This window comes from Hemitrygon akajei, chromosome 31, assembly GCF_048418815.1.
Source record: "Hemitrygon akajei chromosome 31, sHemAka1.3, whole genome shotgun sequence".
Taxonomy (NCBI): domain Eukaryota; kingdom Metazoa; phylum Chordata; class Chondrichthyes; order Myliobatiformes; family Dasyatidae; genus Hemitrygon; species Hemitrygon akajei.
The window spans coordinates 516,920-524,742 of NC_133154.1; positions in this window are offsets into that span (position 1 = coordinate 516,920).

The following is a 7,823-nucleotide window of genomic DNA, read 5'->3' on the forward strand; positions in this document are numbered from 1 at the left end:
GGTATCTCTCTCTCTCACACACACACACACAGTACAGGTCTCTCATACACAGAAACACAGCGCTGGTCTCATTCTCTCTCTCACACACACACACAGTGCAGGTATCTCTCTCTCTCACACACACACACACAGTACAGGTCTCTCATACACAGAAACACAGCGCTGGTCTCTTTCTCTCTCTCACACACACACACACAGTGCAGGTATCTCTCTCTCTCTCACACACACACACACAGTACAGGTCTCTCATACATACATACACACACACACACACAGTGCAGGTATCTCTCTCTCTCTCACACACACACACACAGTGCAGATCTCTCTCTCACACACACAGTGCAGGTATCTCTCTCTCTCTCTCACACACACACAGTGCAGGTATCTCTCTCTCTCTCTCACACACACACACACACACAGTGCAGGTATCTCTCTCTCTCACACACACACAGTACAGGTCTCTCATACACAGAAACACAGCGCTGGTCTCATTCTCTCTCTCACACACACACACAGTGCAGGTATCTCTCTCTCTCACACACACACACACAGTACAGGTCTCTCATACACAGAAACACAGCGCTGGTCTCTTTCTCTCTCTCACACACACACACACAGTGCAGGTATCTCTCTCTCTCTCACACACACACACACAGTACAGGTCTCTCATACATACATACACACACACACACACACACAGTGCAGGTATCTCTCTCTCTCTCACACACACACACACAGTGCAGATCTCTCTCTCACACACACAGTGCAGGTATCTCTCTCTCTCTCTCACACACACACAGTGCAGGTATCTCTCTCTCTCTCACACACACACACACAGTACAGGTCTCTCATACACAGAAACAGCGCTGGTCTCTTTCTCTCTCTCACACACACACACACACACAGTGCAGGTATCTCTCTCTCTCTCTCTCTCTCACACACACACACACAGTGCAGGTATCTCTCTCTCTCACACACACACAGTGCAGGTATCTCTCTCTCACACACACAGTGCAGGTATCTCTCTCTCTCACACACACACACACAGTGCAGGTATCTCTCTCTCACACACACAGTGCAGGTATCTCTCTCTCACACACACAGTGCAGGTATCTCTCTCTCTCACACACACACACACACACACACAGTGCAGATCTCTCTCACACACACACAGTGCAGGTATCTCTCTCTCTCTCTCTCTCACACACACACACACACACACACAGTGCAGGTATCTCTCTCTCTCACACACACACAGTACAGGTCTCTCATACACAGAAACACAGCGCTGGTCTCTTTCTCTCTCTCACACAGTGCAGGTATCTCTCTCTCTCTCACACACACACACAGTACAGGTCTCTCATACACAGAAACACAGCGCTGGTCTCTTTCTCTCTCTCACACACACACACAGTGCAGGTATCTCTCTCTCTCTCTCTCTCTCTCTCTCACACACACACACAGTACAGGTCTCTCATACATACACACACACAGTGCAGGTATCTCTCTCTCTCTCTCTCTCTCTCTCACACACACACACACAGTGCAGGTATCTCTCTCTCTCTCTCTCTCTCTCTCACACACACACACAGTGCAGGTATCTCTCTCTCTCTCTCTCACACACACACAGTGCAGGTATCTCTCTCTCTCTCTCACACACACACACACACACAGTGCAGGTATATCTCTCTCTCTCACACACACACACAGTGCAGGTATCTCTCTCTCTCACACACACACAGTGCAGGTATCTCTCTCTCTCTCTCACACACACAGTGCAGGTATCTCTCTCTCTCACACACACACACAGTGCAGGTATCTCTCTCTCTCTCACACACACACACACACAGTGCAGGTATCTCTCTCTTTCTCTCTCTCACACACACACAGTGCAGGTATCTCTCTCTCTCTCTCTCACACACACACACACAGTACAGGTCTCTCATACACAGAAACACAGCGCTGGTCTCTTTCTCTCTCTCACACACACAGTGCAGGTATCTCTCTCTCTCTCTCTCTCACACACACACACAGAGTGCAGGTATCTCTCTCTCTCACACACACACACACACACACAGTGCAGGTATCTCTCTCTCTCACACACACACACAGTACAGGTCTCTCATACACAGAAACACAGCGCTGGTCTCTTTCTCTCTCTCACACACACACACAGTGCAGGTATCTCTCTCTCTCTCTCTCACACACACACACACACAGTACAGGTCTCTCATACACAGAAACACAGCGCTGGTCTCTTTCTCTCTCACACACACACACACACACACAGTGCAGGTATCTCTCTCTCTCACACACACACACACAGTACAGGTCTCTCATACATACACACACACACACACTGCAGGTATCTCTCTCTCTCTCTCTCTCACACACACACACACACAGTGCATGTCTCACATACACAGAAACACAGCGCTGGTCTCTCTCTCTCACACACACACACACAGTGCAGATCTCTCTCTCACACACACACTCTCACTCCCTCTCCCTCTTACACACAGTGCAGATCTCTCTCACACACAATTTTTCTCTCTCACAAACACTCACACACAGATTCGACCAGCGGACATCGGAAGTTTGGAGGGGAGGGCACTTCATTTAGTTCCACTGCCCGAAGATAAAAGCATGAGCGGGTCGCGGCAGCGTAAAAGAGCTTCGATCAGCGACCATTCGGCATTTACGGTTAATTAGTAAGAGCAAATTAAAGGAAGGCAGAGGCCGGCATCTGAGCGGACAAAGTCAGGGTGGTGATCTTCGGGGCTTCAGTCAGAGAAAGCAAAGGAAAGAAAAGCTCAACTTTTTCCCCCTTCCTCTTTATCTCTGCTCAACTGGATTAGATTCAACAATGGCCGGATGCGAAATGCCAGAGAGTAGTGGCGGATAACTGTTTGTCAGGTTGGAGGCCGGTGACTAGTGGTGTGCCTCAGGGATCTGTACTGGGTCCAATGTTGTTTGTCATATACATTAATGATCTGGATGATGGGGTGGTAAATTGGATTAGTAAGTATATAGATGATACTAAGATAGGTGGCAGTGTGGATAATGAAGTAGGTTTTCAAAGCTTGCAGAGAGATTTAGGCCAGTTAGAAGAGTGGGCTGAAAAGATGGCAGATGGAGTTTAATGCTGATAAGTGTGAGGTGCTACATTTTGGTAGGAATAATCAAAATAGACAGACAGGCATACTTTATTCATCCAGAGGGAAATTGGGTTTTGTTACAGTTGCACCAACCAAGAATAGTGTAGAAATATAGCAATAGGGCATACATGGTAAATGGTAGGGCATTGAAGAATGCAGTAGAACAGAGTGATCCAGGAATAATGGTGCATAGTTCCCTGGATGTAGAATCTCCTGTGGATAGGGTGGTGAAGAAAGTATTTGGTATGCTGGTCTTTATAAATCAGAGCATTGAGTATAAGAGTTGGGATGTAATGTTAAAATTGTACAAGGCATTGGAGTATTGTGTACAGTTCTGGTCACCATTATAGGAAAAATGTCAACAAAATAGAGAATACAGAGAAGATTTACTAGAATGTTACCTGGGTTTCAGCACCTAAGTTACAGAGAAAGGTTGAACAAGTTAGGTCTTTATTCTTTGGAGTGTAGAAGGTTAAGGGGGGACTTGATAGCGGTGTTTAAAATTATGAGGGGGATAGATAGAGTTGACGTGGATAGGCTTTTTCCATTGAGAGTAGGGGAGATTCAAACAAGAGGACATGAGTTGAGAGTTAAGGGGCAAAAGTTTAGGGGTAACACGAAGGGGAACTTCTTTACTGAGAGAGTGGTAGCTGTGTGGAACGAGCTTCCAGTAGAAGTGGTAGAAGCAGGTTCGGTATTGTCATTTAAAATAAAATTGTATAGGTATATGGACAGGAAAGGAATGGAGGGTTATGGGCTTAGGGCAGGTCGGTAGGACTAGGTGAGAGTAAGTTTTTGGCATGGACTAGAAGGGCCGAGATGACCTGTTTCCATGCTGTAATTGTTATATGGTAGCTAGGACAGTAGGGATGACAGGCAGGACAGTTGAATGCTCTTCTTGTGGGATGTGGAAAGGCAGGGAGACCTCCAGTGTCCCAGACCACTAGAACTGCGAGAAGTGCATCCAGCAGCAGCTTCTAACAAACCATGTTAAGTTGGAGCTGGAACTGGGTGAACTCTGGATCATTCGGGAGACTTGGGGGGTTGATAGAGAGGACACAGAGAGGTAGTTACACCCAAGGTGCAGAACACTGAACTGGGTGACAGGAAGAGGAAAGGGGTTAAGAAGCCAGTGCCTAGTGGCCCTCTCCGTCAACAACAGGTAATTACTTTAGATACAGTCAAGGGGATGACCTAACAGAGGAAAGTCACAGTGGTTGATTCTCTGGCACAGAGTCCACCTCCGTGACTCAGAAGGGAAGGGGGTGGGAGAAGAAGAGGCACGTTATAGTGATAGGGGATTCATTAGTTAGAGGAATGGACAGGAAGTTCTGCGGACGAGAACTTGATTCCTGGATAGTATATTTCCTCCTGGGTGCCAGGGTCCAAGATATCTCGGACCAAGTCGTTAGCATTCTTAAGTGGGAGGGTGAACAGTCAGAAGTCGTGGTCCATGTAGGACGAGTGACAAGATTCTGCAAAAGGAGTTAGGTGCTAAGTTAAATGACAGGGCCTCCAGGATTGTGATCTCAGGATTGCTACCTGTGACATGTGCTAGTGAGGCCAAAACTGGCTAAGGAGTTGGTGTATGAGCTATGGCATAAGATTTTAGGATCATGAGGGACCTGTACAGAAGCAGCTGGAGGGATAAATACCGTAGCAGGAAGGTTTGTTAATGCTGCATGGTGGGGTTTAAACTAGAGTTGCAGGGGGAAGGGAACCAGAGTGCCAGAAACATGTGGAGACAGATGTTGGTAAGACGTCAAAGTCAGGAATCAAAAGGTGTGACAAAATTGAAATGGGTGAATACAGGACTGAAGGTATTTATATTTGAATGTACGCAATATACAGAATAAGGTAGATGAACTTGTAGCACAGTTGCAGATCAGCAGGTATGATGTTGTAGGCATCACAAAATCATGGCTGAAAGATTATAGCTGGGAGCTTAATCTCCAAGGACATACATTGACAGACAAGGCAGAGGGGGGCACATTGATCTGTTGGGGGTAAACAATGAATTCAAGTAATTAGAAAGAGGTGACATAGGGTCAGAAGGTGTTGAATCATTGTGGATAGGCTAAGGAACTGCAAGGGTAAAACGACCCTGATGGGAGTGGTATACAGATGCCCAAACAGTAGTAAGAATGTGGCCTACAAATTACAACGGGAGATAGAAAACGCATGACAAAAGAGCAATGTTACAATAGTTGTGGGGGTCTTCAATATGCAGGTAAAATCCAGTTAGTGCTGGATTCCAAGAGGGGGAATTTCTAGAATGCCTACAATATGGCTATTTAGAGCCACTTGTTGTTGAGTCCACTAGGGGATCAGCCATTCTGGTTTGGGTGTTGTGCAATGAACCAGAATTGACTAGAGAGCTGAAGGTAAAAGAACCCTGAGGGGCAAGTGATCATAATATGATCGGATTCACCCTGAAATTTGAGAAGGAGAAGCTGAAGTCAGGAGTATCAGTATTACAGTGGAGTAAAGGGAATTACAGAGGAATGAGAGAGGAGTTGGCCAGAATTGACTGGAAAAGAACACTGGCAGGGATGATGGCACAGCAGCAGTAGCTGGAATTTCTGGAAGCAATTCAGAAGGCACAGGATATATGCATCCCAAAGAGGAAGAAATATTCTAAAAGCAGGATGACACAACCGTGGCTTACAAGGGAAGTCAAAGTTAACATAAAAACCAAAGGTAGGGCATATAATAGAGCAAGTATTTGTGGGAAGTTAGAAGATTGGGGAGCTTTAAAAAACCAACAGAAGGCAACTAAAAAAGTCTTTAAGGTAAAGTTGGAATATAAAAGTAAGCTAGCCAATAATTTTAAAGAGGATACCAAAAGTTTCTTCAAATACATAATCATAAAAGAGAGGCGAGAGTGGAAAATGACGCTGGAGGTATAGTAATAGGGGACAATGAAACAGCAGACAAATTGAATAAGTATTTTGCATCATTCTTCACTGTGGAAGACACGAGCAGTATGGTGGAAGATCCAGGTGTCAGGGAGCATGAAGTGTGTGAAGTTAGCAGAACTAGAGAGAAGGTTCTTGGGAAACCAAAGGGTCTGAAGGTAAATAAGTCACCTGGACCAGGTGATGTACACCCCAGAGTTCTGGAAGAGGTGCCTGAAAAGATCGTGGAGACATGATCTTTCAAGAATCACTAGATTCCAGAATGGTTCTAGAAGACTGGAAAATTGCAAATGTCGATCCACTCTTCAAGAAGGGAGAGAAGCAGAAGAAAATAAACTATATGACAGTTAGTCTGACATCAGTGTTTGGGAAGATGTTGGAGTTGAGTATTAAGGATGAGGTTTCGGGGCACATGATAAAATAGATTGTAGTCAGCATGGTTTCCTCAAGGGGAAATCTTGCCTGATAAATCTGTTGGAATTCTTTGAAGAATTAACAAGCAGCATAGACCAAGGAGGACCAGTTGATGTTGTGTACTTGGATTTTCAGAAGGCCTTTGACCAGGTGCCACACATGAGGCTGCTTAACAAGCTATGAGCCCATGATATTACAGGAAAGATCCTAGCATGGATAAAGCAGTGGCTGATTGGCAGGAGACAAAGAGTGGGATGAAGGGAGCCTTTTCTGATTGGCTGTTAATGACTAGTCGTGTTCCACAGGGGTCTGTGTTGGGACTGATTCTTTTTATATAAATGTTATATATCAATGATTTGCATTATAGAATTGATGGCTTTGTTGCAAAGCTTGCAGACCATATGAAGATAGGTGAAGGGGCAGGTATTTTTTGAGGAAGTAGAAAGGCTACATAAGGACTTAGATTAGGAGAATGGGTAAAGAAACGGCAGATGGAATACAGAGTTGGGAAGTGTATGGTCATGCACTTTAGTAGAAAAAAATTATAGAGTTGACTATTTTCTAAATGGAGAGAAAATACAAAAAACTGAGATGCAAAGGGAACTGGGAGTCCTTGGGCAAGATTCCCTAAAGGTTAATTTGCAAGTTGAGTGTGGTGAGGAAGGCAAATGCGATGTTAGCATTCATTTCAAGAGAACGAGAATATAAAAGCAAAGATGTAATGTTGAGATTTTATAAAGCACGGTGAGGCCTCACTTGGAGTATTGCGAGCCGGTCTGGGCCCCTTATCTCAGAAAGGATGTGCTGAAACTGGAGAGAGTTTAAAGGAGGTTCACGAAAATGACTGCAGGATTGAATAGCTTGTCATATGAAGTGTGCTTGATGGCTCTGGGCCTGTATTCACTAGAAGAATGAGTGGTTACCCATTGGAACCTATCTAATGGGGAAAGGCCTTGATAGAGTGGATGTTTCCGACAGTGGGAGAGTCTATGACCAGAGGACACAGTCTCAGAATAGAGGGGTGTCCTTTCAGAACAGAAATGAGAAAGAATTTCTTTAGCCAGAGAGTGGTAAATCTGTGGAATTCTTTGCCACAGGCAGCTGTGGAGGCCGAGTTTTTATGTATATTTAAGGCAGAAGTTGATAGGTTCTTGATTGGTCAGGGCATAAAGGGATACAGGGAGAAGGCAGGAGATTGGGGCTGAGGGGAAAATTGGATCAATTATGATGAAATGGCAGAGCAGACTTGATTGGCCAAATGGCCCAATTCTGCTCCTATATCTAATGGTATCTCTCACTCACACTCACAAAGCAAATATCTCTCAGACCAAAA